Source organism: Aristolochia californica, unplaced genomic scaffold, assembly GCF_029961685.1.
Source record: "Aristolochia californica isolate CCGP_79_NKW_82.1479 unplaced genomic scaffold, dmAriCali1.0.hap1 SCAF_7, whole genome shotgun sequence".
Classification (NCBI taxonomy): Eukaryota; Viridiplantae; Streptophyta; class Magnoliopsida; order Piperales; family Aristolochiaceae; genus Aristolochia; species Aristolochia californica.
This window is the reverse complement of record NW_027182268.1, coordinates 32,265,890-32,284,272: the sequence shown is the minus strand read 5'-3', so window position 1 is coordinate 32,284,272 and position 18,383 is coordinate 32,265,890. Positions and strand designations below refer to the sequence as shown.

The 18,383-nt window shown below is 37.5% G+C and overlaps 2 long non-coding RNA genes across 2 annotated transcripts; both read right to left on the bottom strand.

Annotated features, from left to right (window-relative positions):
• Positions 1-5,080: 5,080 nt before the first annotated feature.
• Positions 5,081-9,690, bottom strand: LOC137937797 (uncharacterized). Its single transcript, XR_011109656.1, has 5 exons — positions 9,573-9,690; positions 9,424-9,490; positions 6,430-6,689; positions 5,836-6,242; positions 5,081-5,463 (listed from the first exon to the last, which is right to left on the bottom strand). It is a non-coding gene; the product is annotated as an uncharacterized lncRNA (long non-coding RNA).
• A 6,063-nt stretch (positions 9,691-15,753) lies between these two features.
• Positions 15,754-16,173, bottom strand: LOC137935976 (uncharacterized). Its single transcript, XR_011109508.1, has 3 exons — positions 16,097-16,173; positions 15,947-16,004; positions 15,754-15,841 (listed from the first exon to the last, which is right to left on the bottom strand). It is a non-coding gene; the product is annotated as an uncharacterized lncRNA (long non-coding RNA).
• Positions 16,174-18,383: the final 2,210 nt, after the last annotated feature.

The following is an 18,383-nucleotide window of genomic DNA, read 5'->3' as shown; positions in this document are numbered from 1 at the left end:
ACGTGAATGAAGAAAGAGTCCTAGTTTAACTTATATTAGTCTTCTAGTAGATTGGTTTGGATAGACTTATCTTAGAGAGTTAGAGTTGGAATGTAATTAAGATTGAAAGGCTAATTGTATAAGGACTCTACCTCCTCCTCTACTATAAATAGAGGAGTTGTAATTCGAAATTCATCAAGTTACATATCTCATTCTTGAGTTACTTTCTCCCTCTCTCTCTTTACTTGGTGCAACCTCTCTTTGCTCTTTTATTTTTTCTTCTCTCTACCCGAGAGCTCTTCTTCCCTTTTCTTCTTTTTCTTTCTTCTTTCTCTTGTTTGGAATTATGGAAAAGGGATCTTAAATTTAACAGTGTTGCTTGTCAGTTCATGTAGTGCCCTTGAAAAATTCACCTTCGAGTTGCATAAGGAATCATAAGATATTTCAAAGTATCACATGGGAGCGAACTATATTTTAAACAACATGGCAACTTGAAGATATAATTTTTACAAATGCAAGATCTAAACATGATAGCAATTTTTTTGTAGGCTTTTGTGTGTTTTTAGGAGGTTATTTGTTAAGGTGGAAGAGCAAGAAATAGGATGTGGTAGCTCGTTCTAGCACAAAAGTTTAGCATAAAGCTACCAATCATACAATCTGTTCATTGATGTAGGTAAAATGGGTTGTAAGGGAGTTTCATCTTCAAAGAGATAAACCTATGTGACAATCAGACAACCATAACCATTGACGAGAATCCAATAGTCCATGAGAAAACAAAGCATATTGAAGTGGATTGTCACTTTATCCAAGATGCAATTATGAAGAAAGAGGTTGTCATTCCATATGTATAGCCTGGTAATTAAGTTGGAGACATGTTTACCAAAGCTCAAGGTCAACAAGAGTTTGGAATCTTTTGTAACAAGTTGGGCCTTCTATGCAATAGTTTGAGGGGGAGTGTTAAAAGTAGTTAAAGGTATTTTTGTCTTTTTATGTGTTGTAGTACCTAGAGTCTACATTATCTCATTCAGCGTGTTTAGATGCATCTCCATATAGTTTTAAGAGATATAAGGGATTTAAATTATTTAAGTGGGTAGGGGTATTTTATAATTTATATCTAACTCACTTAATAAAAGAAGAGATTATGCTCTATCCCTAGGAGACTTTTCTTGATGTCTCTACATTCATCTCTCTTTTCTCTTCTCTCTATATTTCTCTTTCTTTTTTATTTTGACTTTTTTTCACATATTGAAGTGAATTTGAGATTAAGCTATGAAAAAAAAAGGTTGTCACTCCATATGTATTATTTGGTGATCAAGCTAGACATATGTTTCTTTGGGTAAATGAGAGACATGAAGAAGCCTAGTGCGCAATTTTTATGCATACACAAATAATTATTTCTTCCCTTAAATGTAACTTCAAGAAAGATAGGCTGGCACAAGAGCACAATATACGAGAGTGCACAAAATGATGTAGTTACACATGTAGTACTGTTTGAAACAAATATGAGAAGACTCAAGTTACTTATAACTAGTTGGAAAGACAAAAAAACTCTTGTCACTGATGACCATGTGCTCTCAGATATGCAATGCATGAGGTCGAAAATTGGATCCTTATTTAAGACAAACATGAGAAACTAAAGGAAAACCATAGTTTTGTCAACATTCTTATTTTGATCTTACAACTGGCTCTATTGACTGCCACCTGAAATTTTTTAAGAGCTTTAGAATCTAGAAGACCTACAACTATATGGCTCACTATTATAACTACTTTTCATGATTGTGAGTCATAATGTGACTCGATTGTTGTAAGTGTTGCTTGTTCATTCATGAAGTGCCCTTGCAAAATTCACCTTCGAGCTGAATAAAGAGTCTTAAAATATTTCAAAGTGCCATTTGGGAGTGAGCTATATTTCTCAACTTGAAGATATAAGTTTTGAAAATGCAAAGTTTGCAAGATCTAAACTTGATGGCAAGTGTATTGTAGGCTTTTGTGTGTTTTTAGGGGGCAAACTGATAAGTTGGAAGAGCAAGAAATAGGATGTGGTAGCTCATTCTAGCACTAAAGTTGAGTATAAAGCCATAAATCATACATTCTGTTAATTGATGTTGGTAAAATCTGTTGTAAGGGAGTTTCATCTTCAAAGACGTAAGCCTATATGACAATTAGACAACCATATTCATTGACGGAATCCAGTGTTCGATGAGAAAATAAAACATATTGAAGTGGATTGTCATTTCATGTATATAGCATGGTGATCAAGTTGGAGACATGTTTAACAAAGGTTTAGATAAACAAGAGTTTGGGATCTTTTGTAAGAAGTTGGGCCATCTATGCAACGGCTTGAGGGGGAGTTAAAAATAGAGACATATATTTTTGTCTTCTTATATATGTTGTAGTACCTAGTGTTTACACTATCTCATTCATCATGTTTAGATGCATCTCCACATTCATTTTCATATAATTTTAAGAGATATAAGGGATTTAATGTATTTAAGTGGGTAGGGGTATTTTATAATTTATATCTATCTCACTTAATAAAAGAGAAGATTGTGCACTATCCCTAGGAGACTTTTCTTGAAGTCTCTTCATTCATCTCTCTCTTTTCTCTTCTCTCTTAATTTCTCTTTCTTCTTGATTTTGACCTTTTTCACATATTGAAGTAGATCCAAGATGAAGTTACTTACACATGTAGCACTGTTTGAAATAATAATGAGAAGACTCAAGTTACTTGTAATTTGTTGTAGACTCGTACGAATTGGTTTTCTCTATGGTGAATAACGGAGGCTGTTAGACAACAAAACTCTTATTACTGATGACCATCTACTCTCAGATATGCAATGCCTGAGGTCGAATGTTAGATCCTTATCTAAGAAAAAAATGAAAAACTAAAAGAAAAACATTAGTTTTGTCAACCTTCTTATTTTGATGTTACAGTTGGCTCTATTGATTGCTAACTGAAATTTTTTATGAGCTTCAGAATCTAGAAGACCTACACTTTTATATGGCTCACTATTATAATTGCTTTTCATGATCATGAGCCAAATGGCATAAGTCTTCGTGATCATAACGTTCATCTAGAATTTCACCTTCTCAAAAAGAGAAAAATAAGTGTTGCATTCGAGAGCTAGACTTCTACTTTTTGGTAGCTATTCCTTGGCATTTACATTAGCTACTAGAACACATGAGTTAGGGCATCACTAGTGAAATTCGTCCTCAAGCCCCAATGCATAAGAAGAAATCACTTTAACGGAAAGGATTGCTAGCTTATCTCTCTCCTTGTCCTTAGAATGAAAAACATAAACATTTTTCTTTTTTTTTCTTTATTTTTTTTAGTAGAAAGCAAAACCATGGTATGTACTCCCTCCAATTATATCTACCAAATATAGAAAGTACACAAATAATATTACCATGTGACTGTCAAAGACGTTAGTGAGCGATTTAGGTGAAGCATTGACCTTATGGTTCTTTTATCCTTGATGAATTTCAGTATGAGATCATAATCTTTGTCCTAGATGCCCTTGAACCTATTGATCTAGGTTGATCTCCATCTATATTCTATAATAAAAAAATTTAACCTTGTTTGTTGTTTGTACTAATGTTTGCAATTAAGCCTTTTAAATGCAACTCAGAGAAACACAATGACAAGGTCTACTACGAAGAATTGGTGAAACTCAAGGAAAGACCTTGAGCTTAAATGTGTGCCAAGCCATCTTGAAGAAGTACCCATAAGCGAAGAAATAAAGATTTGAAGATTATAGTCTAAGTTGTGTAAAAAAGTCTCAAGAACTCTAATCATGTAAGAGGACAATACCAAAACTTTGATTTTGAGGTACATTCAAGATCTCAAAGCTTAGGGCATATTTCTCTCACAATCATGTTTAACCGATACATTATAAAATTTTATACTTTCAAAAACCCTAGCCATATGTTGTAAAAAAGGTTGTCACTCCTTGTCTACAATTTGGTGATCAAGTTGGACATATGTTTCTTTGGGTAAATGAGAGTCTGAAATCTTTTGTCACAAGCTGGACATTCTAGACATATATGCTCCAACTTACAAAGTGATGTTAAATATGTTATTGCAGCTGGTGTTTACATTATCACATTCAACACGTTTAGAGGTTTCTCTAAACTCATTTTCATATATACTAAACATGTATATATTAAGATATATAAAGGGTTAAGTGTATTTAAGTAAGCATGGATATTTTAGTAAAGTATATCTATCTTGCTTAATAAGGAGGAGATCATGCATAATCCCCAAGGATACTCTTTTACATAAGTCTCTTCATTAATCTCTCTCTCTTTTCTCTTCTCTCACAATTTTTTTTCTCTTCTTGATTTTTTCCTTTTTTCAAGAGGCAAGCCAACATAGGAGCAAAAGAAATTGAACAAATAGAACAAACCTACCAAAAAAGCACAATATATGAGATTGCAAAAATATGTGTGCTTACACTCTTAGTACCTTTTGAATCAAATATAAGAAGACTCAAGTTACCCGTAATTGGTTGCAAAGTCCTAGGAACCAGTTTTCTCTATAGTGAATAATGGAGGCTAACAGGCAACAAACTCTTGTTGATGACCATCTACTCTCGGATATGCAATGCCTGAAGTTGGAAGATGGATCCCTATTTAAGATAAACATGACAAACTAAGATAACTTAGTTTCGTTGACCTTCCTATTTTGATATTCATACAACATGCTCTACACACTACCGCATGAAATTCTAGATGAACTTCGTAAAGACCTTCAATTACTATCATAAGTTTTGTTTTCATTATCAAGAGCCATAAGGTGTAAACCTTCAAGATCACAAAAGTCATCTAAAATTTCACTTCTCAAAAAGAGAAAAATAAGTGCAATTTTCAGGAGCTAGCCTTCTACGTTTTGGTCTCCGCTCCTTGACATTTATGTCAGTAATTGAGTCACTGGAGTCGGGGAATCAACGGAGAAATTCTTCCTCAAGCCCCATTGCATAAAAAGAAATCACTTTAGTAGAAGGGATTGCTTGCTCGTTTCTCTTCTCATTCTTATTGAAAAACATAACAATGTTTTTTTTTTTTTTTATGAGAGCAAAACCATGCTATTTACTTCCTCCAATCATATCTACCGCATCTATAAAGTATAGAGGAAATATTACTATGTGACTGTCAAAGACACCAGTAGAGTGATTTAGGTGTACCATTGACCTTATTGTTCTTTAATCCTTAAATGAATTTCAGTTTGAGATCGATCGGAGTCTTTGCCCTAGGTGCCCTTGAACACACCTATTCTGCTTATTCAAAACATCAAGAGCTCCATTACAACAATAAAGTAACCCACAACCCCTCCCTCTCTTGCCTGTATCAGTTGCAATCCAGCTTTGACCATTCATTGCATTCCAAAATTATATCCACCAAAATCTGTTGATACGTTTCCCCGTGTTGGTAGCTTCGACTGTAGGATTTTGTTGTGGATCCATAATGGTCTCGGGATTTGGAACCCTAAAAGCAAATTAAGACAGTAAGGAAAAAACTTTAAAAGTTAACATTTGAAAGAAAAAAATAAAAAAAAAATGTCCAAATCACCGAATCAAGTTGATACTACTAGCAGATTGCAACCCATATGATTCCAGCAGCTTAAGGCCAGACATTATGGGCAAATGAACCCATAATAGTCAAGGGTTGAGGTGAAACGGCTGGAGATGGCAACAAACGCAGAGACTAGTGGCCTTCTGCTGACTTTGACCAATGAATCCAAGACACATACTCAAAACCTAGTCTCATGTCATGACAAAGAGTAACAGAGCAGCTCGCAATCAGAAGGAAAATAACCAGGGATGGATGGTGACCGACTCTTAGTCCAAATCAGCATACCATTAGCATATCACTGCAGATCAACATGGATCGCCGTCGACAGCAGAATCACCGGTGCAATATGGACTCACTGACGGGAATCAATGTCGGGGAAGAGAGCAGTGCTGGCATTCTTCTGAAGGCAGAGAGCAAGGCCGCTCTAATTGCTTTCTTCTATCTCGTACAAGATAGACTGGGATTTTATGAAGAAACAGCAGCAGCGTGCTTTCTGGGTGAAAAGTCAGTGGCACCCAGTGATCAAATTCCCGACAGCAGCGAGAACATCAAGGAGTTGGCGTCCTTTGTTATGAGCGATGACAAAACGGTAATACATGGGATCGGGTTCCCAAAAACTTTTGATCAACAGTGATGAGTTAAAAAGTAGGAGGCAACCTTGCTATGAAGTGATTCCCCCGTCAAGAGTAAATCTGCGTCAAGAGAAAAGAGTAATTTATCAAACCTGCTTGCCTTTTACATTATCTCATTCTGCATGTTTAGATGCATCTCCAGATTCATTTCCATATAGTTTTAAGAGATATAAGGGATTTAATGTATTTAAGTGAGTAGGGTTATTTTATAATTTATATCTATCTCACTTAGTCCAAATCAGCATACCATTAACATTGGGAGATTCAGCAAGAAAAGCACCATGTGGACTTGGTATTAAAGTTCTTGTTGTGCAACTTGAGTCTGTGAATTACTGTAAGGCATATTAGGTGGCATAGGCAGCTGATAGTGTGGACCAGTGAATGGAACATGTCGATAATACATATGACCATCTCCTCTAACTGAACGCATGGGGGCAGCGACTGGGTAATAAGGTCCATATTGGCATGAGAGGATTGTAAACACTACCAATTCTCTTTGTAGAGGCCCTGCAATACCACAGAAATGAAGTGATTGGAGAGGTTAACATTGACTAAGGATTCCAACAAGCAAAGCAGGAAGATTTGACACTCACAGGAGATCCCAGTTCCATGCCTTCTGAATTTACATATTTGAGGATATTGATCCAATTTGTTAGTGGCGTTCTCATAACATGAGAAGATTAGGGATTATTTTACCAATGAGCCAGCATCTCTAAGTAAGGATATCATGCACACAAAAACTATTTTACTAACAGAACAGCACAAATTAGCAATTCTGTCCTCTCCCCCCACCCAATCCCACCCACATATATACACATTATCTTATGGTTATGTTATATTTTAGTCTACATTTTCTCACTATATCTTGTACTACTTAAAACTCTATGAGGAATTAGAGAATGTAACCTCCATAATCAACAGTGTGAGCTTGAGGAGCATAGACATTGGGTGCATAAACAGCATTGCAATCTCTGCTTTCAATAGTCTCAGGTTACGCGGGCATATCTCTTGAAGCACCTAGAGTCTTAGATCTATCCTCTCATCTTTTGCTGCAAGAGTGCCATGCAAGACATATAACACCCACAGTCTAAATTCTTCTGGCTTTGAAGACCCGTCTTTTTTAGGAATGAGGATAATAAAGTGGACTCCACCGCAGAGAAAGCCATGCCATTCTCATAGAACTCATCAAAGACGTGTATCAAAACTTCTGAGGAACTTCTGACCCTCTGTAGAATTCTGCAACATTATCATCCAGCCTGGGAGCTTTGTCACTCAGCAGATTTAATCACTTCCCAAATTTCTTCCAAAGAGCAAAAATCCATCAAGGAATGGGATTTCAAATGCATTTCAGTAGCTTAGGGACAGAAACAAATCTCTTCATTGTATAAATTTTTCTTCCTTTCTTTTTGAAAAGGTTGTGCGTTGGAAAAGAAATTAATGAATTCTTCAACAATTCTGCACTGATCAGTAATTTGCTGGTCTTCAATGTTTAACATACCAATATTGTTTGCTCTCATGTATACTTATGGAACGAGGTTTTGCATCAACCCTCTTTTAACCATTTAAAGTTTTTTTTTTTCTTTTCTCTGCCATAAGATTTTGGTTATTAGTCTTTATGAATCATTGAAGGATCCCTATTTAAGATGAACATGACAAACTTCTTGTTTTTTTGTCAACCTTCTTGTTTTGATCTTCATACAACAGGCTCTGCTCACCACTACCTGAAATTCTACGTGATCTTCGTAATTTGAAGACCTACAACCGTATGGCACGCTATCATAAGTGTTGTTTTCATGATCATGAGCCATAAGGCATAAGTCTTCAAGATCACAAAGCTCATCTAAAATTTCTGATAGCGGAAGTGAGAGTTTAGATTTTTCTATGTTGATTACACTGGGTGCTCTAAATGAGATGCAACAATTGATACAACTGCAGTAGAAATTTGCTCATCACAAGGCTCAGATCTCTACTGCCTCGACCTCAGCATCTGTAGCTCATGCTTCCATCCTAGTTCCTAGTTCCTAGTTCTACCAGTGTTGACTCAAGTATGGCAGCTTATCATGTTCACTCGTCACCGTCTCGGGTTCTTGACTCAAGAGAGGGGTGGCATCGAACCGAGCCGGTTTGCGAGCAGCTCGAGCTCGGCTCGGTTTGATTTGATTTACTTGGATCTCAAAGATTTGGGATAAGGCTCATTTAAGTTAACGAGCCGAGTTTGACTGAACCATGGTTTGGTTCGAAAGCTCGCGAGCTGGCTCATTAACTTAACGAACGGCTCGGGATTCGGGGGAGTTGGGACTCGGGAGAAGAGCGCCACGGGAGCATTTCATTCTCTCTTCCATTTCGTCTCTGGCACTGGCATCACACTTTCATTCTCTAGGGAATCAAGGATTAGGGATCAGAAACGTCGTTTGTCAGGCAACGACTCAGTAAAAATGGGGGGTTTTGGTCTTCTTATTCCTCATTCACCCTCTTCGATTCCTCACTCTCTGTCTCAGTCGCGGATTTTTTCCTCTTCGATATCATCATCTGCAATTTCTTCCTCTTTGATCTTCTTCCTCTTCGATTTCTTCATCCGAAGTTCTTCCTCACTGACAAAAGTGATGGAAAGAGGTAAGTTGTTGCGGTCATCATTTTCGATGTTGCGTGTCATCATTTCAGATGTTGCGTGTCATCACGTTGGTAGTTTGCTGGTTTGATATAAGTTTTATATGATTTCAGATACTAGCTTTGGCTGGAGTACTTTTTTAATATCATGGCCTTTTCATTCTGACATACTTTTTTTTTGTTGAAATAATGCTGAAATTTATTAAGAGAGAGCTCAAACGAGCAAATTACAAGGGGGGAAGCCTTCCCAAACAATGAGTGATTACTAGGAGGTTCCAAATTTTACAAATTTATCAGCCAAAGCATTAGCTGATCTAAGAATGAGGTTTCGATTACAATGAATGAATAACACAATGTCAGCAATACAATCAGTGATTGGCTAATGGCGCCAAGGGGGGAGCTATCTTTTGAACACCAGCTGATGATAGTCTTTGGGTTTCTTTCGATAAGCAACTTGCCATGTAAGCACTTTTTGAAAATTTGGTACAAATAACTGAATGGCTCGCTATCATCAGTGTTGTTTGTATCATCATCAGCCACAAGGCACAAATCTACGAGGTCACAAAACTAGTCTAGAACTTCACAATCAAGAAAAGAGAAATATGAGTGCTATTTTCAAGAGCTAGATTTGTACCTTTTGGTCTCCGCTCCTCGGTTTTTACTTCAACTACTGGGGCACAGGAGAAACAGACCTGCCAAAACTGCAGTAGATACGAAATTACACATATGTGTGGTTACACTTTTTTGTACATTTTCAAACAATTGTGAGAAGAATAGAGTTACCTGGAACTGGGTGCAGACTCCAAAAAGCCTTTTTCTCTACGGTGAATAACGGGAGTTGTCAGACAACAAACTCTTCTCACTAATGACTATCTACTCTCGGATAAGCCCGAATATTGAATATGGATCCCTATTTAAGATGAACATTTTAAACTTCTTGATTTTGTAAACTTTCTTGTCTTCATCTTCATACAACAGGATTTCCTCACCGCTACCTGAAATTCTACCTGACCTTTGTAATCTGAAGACTTACACCACCGTATGGCTCGCCATCTTATGTGTTTTTTCATGTTCATGAGCAATAAGGCATAAATCATTCAGATAACAAAGCTCAGTCAGAATTTCACCTTCACAAAAATAGAACACCGAGTGCTGTTTTCATTAGATAGGCTTCCATTTTCTGGTTTCTGTTCCTCGGCTTTTACGTCTGAGAGTGGGGCATAGAAAAAATAGACCTGCCAAAAATGCTGTACATATGAAATTACAGAAATATGTGTTCTTACACTCGTAGTACCTTTTCAATCAAATATGAGAGGAATAGAGTTACCTGGAACTGCGTGCAGACACCATGGAACCAGTTTTCTCTATGGCGAATGACGGGGGGTGTCAGACAACAAACTCTTCTCACTGATGACCATCTGCTCTCGAGTATGCAATGCCTGAGGTTCGAATTTGGATCCCTATTTCAGATGAACATGACAACTTGTTGATTTCGTCAACCTTCTTGTTTATTTCTTGCTCTGATCACCACTACCTGAAATACTAAATGATTTGTCTAATCTAAATACCTGCAACTGTATGACTCGATATCATAAATTTAGTTTCGATGATCATGAGCATTAAGGCACAAGTCTTCGTGATGAAAAAGCAAATCTAAAATTCACATTCCCAAAAAGAGAACAACGAGTGCTGGTATGAACTTCATACGCTAGCTTCTACTTACCTCTACTTGAAATTCAACACGACCTTTGTGTATTGAAGGTCTGTAACTGTATGGCTCGTTATCATCAGTGTTGTTTGTATCATCATCAGCCACAAGGCACAAATCTACGAGATAACAAAACTCGTCTTGAAATTCTCAATCAAGAAAAGAGGAATATGAGTGCTGTTTTCAAGAGCAAGATTTGTACCTCTGGTCTCCGTTCCTCGGTTTTTATGTCAACTACTGGGGCACAGGAGAAACAGACCTTCCAAAAAAGCAATAGATACGAAATTACACATATACGTGGGGTTAAACTTTTTGTACATTTTCTATCAAATGAGTGAAGAATAGAGTTACCTGGAACTGGGTGCAGACTCCTAGAAACCCTTTTTCTCTATGGTGAATAACGGGAGCTGTCAGACAACGAACTCTTCTCACTAATGACTATCTACTCTCGGATATGAAATGCCCGAAGTTGGAATATGGATCCCTATTAAAGATGAACATTTCAAACTTCTTGATTTTATAAACTTTCTTGTCCTTATCTTCATACAGCAGGATTTCCTCACCGCTACCTGAAATTCTACTTGACCTTTGTAATCTGAAGACTTACACCACCGAATGGCTCGCTATCTTATGTGTTGTTTTCATGTTCATGAGCGATAAGGCATAAATCATTCAGATCACAAAGCTCAGCCAGGATTTCACCTTCACAAAAATAGAACACCGAGTGCTGTTTTCATTAGCTAGGCTTCCATTTTCTGGTTTCTGTTCCTCGGATTTTACGTCTGGAAGTGGGGCACAGAAAAAATAGACCTGCCAAAAATGCAGTAGATATGAAATTACAAAAATCTGTGTTCTTTCACTTGTTGTACCTTTTCAATCAAATATGAGACGAATAGAGTTAACTGGAACTGCGTGCAAACACCATGGAACCAATTTTCTCTATGGCGAATGACGGAGGCTGTCAGACAACAAACTCTTCTCACTGATGACCATCTGTTCTTGAGTATGCAATGCCTGAGGTTCGAATATGGACCCCTATTTTAGATGAACATGACAAACTTCTTGATTTCGTCAACCTTCTTGTTTTAGTAAGCCTTCTTGTTTATCTCTTCATACACCGTGCTCTACTCACCACAACCTGAAATACTTAATGATTTTTCTAAGCTAAATACCTGCAACTATATGGCTCGATATCATAAGTTTAGTTTCGATGATCATGAGCATTAAGGCTCAAGTCATCGAGATCACAAAGCAAATCTAGAATTCACAGTCCCAAAAAGAGAACAACGAGCGCTATTATGAACTTCATATGGCAGCCTCTACGTACCTCTACTTTAAATTCAACATGACCTTTATAAATTGAAGACCTGTTACTGTATGGCTCGCTATCATCAGTGTTGTTTGTATAATCATTAGCCACAAGGCACAAATCTACGAGATTACAAAATTCGTCTAGAATTTCACAATCAAGAAAAAGGAAATATGAGTGCTGATTTCAAGAGCAAGATTTGTACCTTCTGGTCTCCGTTCTTCGGTTTTTACGTCACCTACTGGGGCACAGGAGAAACAGACCTACCAAAAAAGCAGTAGATATGAAATTACACATATATGTGGGGTTACACTTTTTGTACATTTTCTATCAAATGTGAGAAGAATAGAGTTACTTGGAACTGGGTGCAGACTCCTAGGAACCCTTTTTCTCTACGGTGAATAACGGGAGCTGTCAAACAACAAACTCTTCTCACTAATGACTATCTACTCTCGGATATGCAACGCCCGAAGTTGAAATATGGATCCCTATTTAAGATGAACAATTCAAACTTCTTGATTTTGTAAACTTTCTTGTTTTCATCTTCATACAGCAGGATTTCCTCACCGCTACCTGAAATTCTACTTGGACCTTTGTAATCTGAAGACTTACACCACCGTATGGCTCACTATCTTATGTGTTGTTTTCATGTTCATGAGCGATAAGGCATAAATCATTCAAATCATAAAGCTCAGCCAGAATTTCACCTTCACAAAAATAGAACACCGAGTGTTGTTTTCATTAGCTAGGCTTCCATTTTCTTGTTTCTATTCCTCAGATTTTCCGTCTGGAAGTGGGGTACAGAAAAAATAGACCTGCCAAAAATGCAGTAGATATGAAATTACAAAAATTTGTGTTCTTACACTCGTTGTACCTTTTCAATCAAATATGAGACGAATAGAGTTATCTGGAACTGCATGCAAACACCATGGAACCAGGTTTCTCTATGGCGAATGACGGTGGCTGTCAGACCACAAACTCTTCTCACTGATGACCATCTGCTTTCGAGTCTGCAATGCCTGAGGTTCGAATATGGACCCCTATTTTAGATGAACATGACAAACTTCTTGATTTCGTCAACCTTCTTGTTTTAGTAAGACTTCTTGTTTATCTCTTCATACACCGTGCTCTGCTCACCACAACCTGAAATACTTAATGATTTTTCTAATCTAAATACCTGCAACTGTATGGCTCGATATCATAAGTTTAGTTTCGATGATCATGAGCATTAAGGCACAAGTCTTCGAGATCACAAAGCAAATCTAGAATTCACATTCCCAAAAAGAGAACAACGAGCGCTGTTATGAACTTCATACGGCAACCTCTACTTACCTCTACTTTAAATTCAACATGACATTTATAAATTGAAGACCTGTAACTGTATGACTCGCTATCATCAGTGTTGTTTGTATAATCATTAGCCACAAGGCACAAATCTACGAGATTACAAAACTCGTCTAGAACTTCACAATCAAGAAAAAGGAAATATGAGTGCTGTTTTCAAGAGCAAGATTTGTACCTTCTGGTCTCCGTTCCTCGGTTTTTAAGTCACGTTCTGGGGCACAGGAGAAACAGACCTACCAAAAAAGCGGTAGATACGAAATTACACATATATGTGGGGTTACACTTTTTGTACATTTTCTATCAAATGTGAGAAGAATAGAGTTACCTGGAACTAGGTGTAGACTCCTAGGAACCCTTTTTCTCTATGGTGAATAACGGGAGCTGTCAGACAACACTCTTCTCACTAATGACTATCTACTATCAGATATGCAACGCCCGAAGCTGAAATATGGATCCCTATTTAAGATGAACATTTTAAACTTCTTGATTTTGTAAACTTTCTTGTCTTCATCTTCATACAGCAAAATTTCCTCACCGCTACCTGAAATTCTACCTGACCTTTGTAATCTGAAGACTTACACCACCGTATGGCTCACTATCTTATGTGTTGTTTTCATGTTCATGAGCGATAAAGCATAAATCATTCAGATCACAAAGCTCAGCTAGAATTTCACCTTCACAAAAATAGAACACTGAGTGCTGTTTTCATTAGCTAGGCTTGCATTTTCTGGTTTCTGTTCTCCGGCTTTTATGTTTGCAAGTGGGGAACAGAAAAAATAGACCTGCCAAAAATGCAGTAGATATGAAATTACAGAAATATGTGTTCTTACACTCGAAGTACCTTTTCAATCAAATATGAGAGGAATAGAGTTACCTGGAACAGCGTGCAGACACCATAGAACCAGTTTTCTTTATGGCGAATGAGGGGGGCTGTTAGGCAACAAACTCTTCTCATTGATGACCATCTGCTCTCGAGTATGGAATGCCTGAGGTTCGGATATGGATCCCTATTTAAGATGAATATGACAAACTTCTTGAATTAGTCAACCTTCTTGTTTTAGTAAGCCTTCTTGTTTATCTCTTCATACACCGTGCTCTGTTCACCACTACCTGAAATACTAAATGATTTTCTAATCTAAATACCTGCAACTGTATGGCTCGATATCATAAATTTAGTTTTGATGATCATGAGCATTAAGGCACAAGTCTTCGAGATCACAAAGTAAATCTAGAATTCACATTCTCAAAAAGAGAACAACGAGCGCTGGTATGAACTTGATACGGTAGCGTCTACTTACCTCTACTAGAAATTCAACGCGACCTTTGTAAATTGAAGGCCTGTAACTGAATGGCTCGCTATCATCAGTGTTGGTTGTATTATCATCAGCCACAAGACACAAATCTACGAGATCACAAAACTAGTCTAGAACTTCACAATCAAGAAAAGAGAAATATGAGTGCTGTTTTCAAGGGATAGATTTGTATCTTCTGGTCTACGTTCCTCGGTTTTTACGCTAAGTACTAGGGCAAAGGAGAAACAAACCTGCCAAAAAAGCAGTAGATACGAAATTAGACATCTATGTGTGGTTAGTCTTTTTGTACATTTTCAATCAAATGTGTGAAGAATAGAATTACCTGGAACTGGGTGCAAACTCCAAGGAACCCTTTTTCTCTACGGTGAATAACGGGAGCTATCAGACAACAAACTCTTCTCACTAATGACTATCTACTCTCGGATATGCAATGCCCGAAGATTGAATATTGATCCCTATTTAAGATGAACATTTCAAACTTCTTGATTTTGTAAACTTTCTTGTCTTCATCTTCATACAACAGGATTTCCTCTCCGCCACCTGAAATTCTACCTGACCTTTGTAATCTGAAGACTTACACCACCGTATGGCTCGGTATCTTGTGTTGTTTTCATGTTCATGAGCAATAAGGCATAAATCATTCAGATCACAAAGCTCAGCCTGAATTTCACCTTCACAAAAATAGAACACCGAGTGCTGTTTTCATTAGCTAGGCTTCCATTTTCTGGTTTCTGTTCCTTGGCTTTTACGTCTGCAAGTGGGGCACAGAAAAAAAGACCTGCCAAAAATGCAGTAGATATGAAATTACAGAAATATGTGTTCTTACACTCGTAGTACCCTTTCAATCAAATATGAGAGGAATAGAGTTACCTGGAACTGCGTGCAGACACCATGGAACTAGTTTCCTCTATGGCGAATGACGGGGGCTGTCAGACAACAAACTCTTCTCACTGATGACCATCTGCTCTCGAGTATGCAATGCCTGAGGTTCGAATATGGATCCCTATATAAGATGAACATGACAAAATTGTTGATTTCGTCAACCTACTTGTTTTAGTAAGCCTTCTTGTTTATCTCTTTATACACCGTGCTCTACTCACCACAACCTGAAATACTTAATGAATTTTATAATCTATATACCTGCAACTGTATGGCTGGATATCATAAATTTAGTTTCGATGATCATGAGCAATAAGGCACAAGTCTTCGAGATCACAAAGCAAATCTAGAATTCACATTCCCAAAAAGAGAACAACGAGCTTTGGTATGAACTTCATACGGTAGCCTCTACTTACCTGTACTTGAAGTTCAACACGACCTTTGTATATTGAAGGCCTGTAACTGTATGGCTCGCTATCATCAGTGTTGCTTGTATCATCTATCAACCACAAGGCACAAATCTACGAGATCACAAAACTCGTCTTGAAATTCACAATCAAGAAAAGAGAAATATGAGTGCTATTTTCAAGAGCTAGATTTATACCTTCTGGTCTCCGTTCCTCAGTTTTTACGTCAACTACAAGGGCACAAGAGAAACAGACCTGCCAAAAAAGCAAAAGATACGAAATTACTCATCTATGTGCGTTTACACTTTTTGTACATTTTTAATCAAATGTGTGAAGAATAGAGTTACCTGGAACTGGGTGAAGACTCCAAGGAGCCCTTTTTCTCTACGGTGAATAACGGGAGCTTTCAGACAACAAACTCTTCTCACTAATGACTATCTACTCTCGAATTTGCAACGACCGAAGATTGAATATTGATCCCTATTTAAGATGAATATTTCCAACTTCTTGATTTTGTAAACTTTCTTGTCTTCATCTTCAAACAGCTGAATTTTCTCACCGCTACCTGAAATTCTACCTGACCTTTGTAATCTGAAGACTTACACCACCGTATGGCTCGCTATCTTATGTGTTGTTTTCATGTTCAAGAGCGATAAGGCATAAATCATTCAAATCACAAAGCTCAGCCTGAATTTCACCTTCACAAAAATAGAACACCGAGTGCTGTTTTCATTAGCTAGACTTCCACTTTCTGGTTTCTGTTCCTCGGCTTTTACGTCTGCAAGTGGGGCACAGAAAAAAAAGACCTACCAAAAATGCAGTAGATATGAAATTACTGAAATATGTGTTATTACACTCGTAGTACCTTGTCAATCAAATATGAGAGGAATAGAGTTACTAGAACCACGTGCAGACACCATGGAACCAGTTTTCTCTATGGCGAATGACAGGGGCTGCCAAACAACAAACTCTTCTCACTGATGACCATCTGCTCTCGAGTATGCAATGCCTGAGGTTTGAATATGGATCCCTATTTAAGATGAACATGAAAAACTTCTTGATTTCGTCATCCTTCTCTTTTTATCAAGCCTTCTTGTTTATCTCTTCATACACCGTGCTTTGCTCACCACAACCTGAAATACTTAATGATTTTTCTAATCTAAATACCTGCAACTGTATGGCTCGATATCATAAGTTTAGTTTCGATGATCATGAGCATTAAGGCACAAGTCTTCGAGATCACAAAGCAAATCTAGAATTCACATTCCCAAAAAGTGAACAACGAGAGCTATTATGAACTTCATACGGGTCGGTAGCCTCTACTTACCTCCAATTGAAATTCAGCATGACCTTTGTAAATTGAAGTCCTGTAACTGTATGGCTCGCTATCATCAGTGTTGTTTGTATAATCATTAGCCACAAGGCACAAATCTACGAGATTACAAAACTCGTCTCGAACTTCACCAAATAGAAAAGGGAAATATTAGTACTGTTTTCAAGAGCAAGATTTGTACCTTTTGGTCTCCGTTCCTCGGGTTTTACGACACCTTCTGGGGCACAAGAGAAACAGACCTGCCAAAAAAGCAGTAGATATGAAATTACACGTATATGTGTGGTTACACTTTTTGTACATTTTCTATCAAATGTGAGAAGAATAGAGTTACCTGGAACTGGGTGCAGACTCCTAGGAACCCTTTTTCTCTACGGTGAATAACAGGAGCTGTTAGACAACAAACTCTTCTCACTAATGACTATCTACTCTCGGATATGCAACGCCCGAAGTTGGATTATGGATCCCTATTTAAGATGAACATTTCAAATTTTTTGATTTTGTAAACTTTCTTGTCTTCATCTTCATACAGCAGGCTTTCCTCATCGCTACCTGAAATTCTACCTGACCTTTGTAATCTGAAGACTTACACCATCGTATGGCTCGCTATCTTTTGTGTTGTTTTCATGTTCATGAGCGATAAGGCATAAATCATTCAGATCACAAAGCTCAGCCAGAATTTCACCTTCACAAAAATAGAACACCAAGTGCTGTTTTCATAACTAGGCTTCCATTTTCTGGTTTCTATTCTTCGGCTTTTACATCTGCAAGTGGGGCACAAAAAAAATAGACCTTCCAAAAATGCAGTAGATATGAAATTATAGAAATATGTGTTCTTACACTTGTAGTACCTTTTCAATCAAATATGAGAGGAATAGAGTTACCTGGAACTGCGTGCAGACACCATGGAACCAGTTTTCTCAATGGCGAATGACGGGGGCTGTCAGACAACAAACTCTTCTCACTGATGACCATCTGCTCTCGAGTATGCAATGCCTGAGGTTCGAATTTGGATCCCTATTTCAGATGAACATGACGAACTTCTTGATTTCGTCAACCTTCTTGTTTATTTCTTGCTCTGATCAACACTACCTGAAATACTAAATGATTTTTCTAATCTAAATACCTAGAACTCTATTGCTCGATATCAGAAGTTTAGTTTCGATGATCATGAGCATTAAGGCACAAGTCTTCAAGATCACAAAGCAAATCTAGAATTCACATTCCCAAAAAGAGAACAACGAGCGCTGTTATGAACTTCATATGGCAACCTCTACTTACCTCTACTTGAAATTCAACATGAC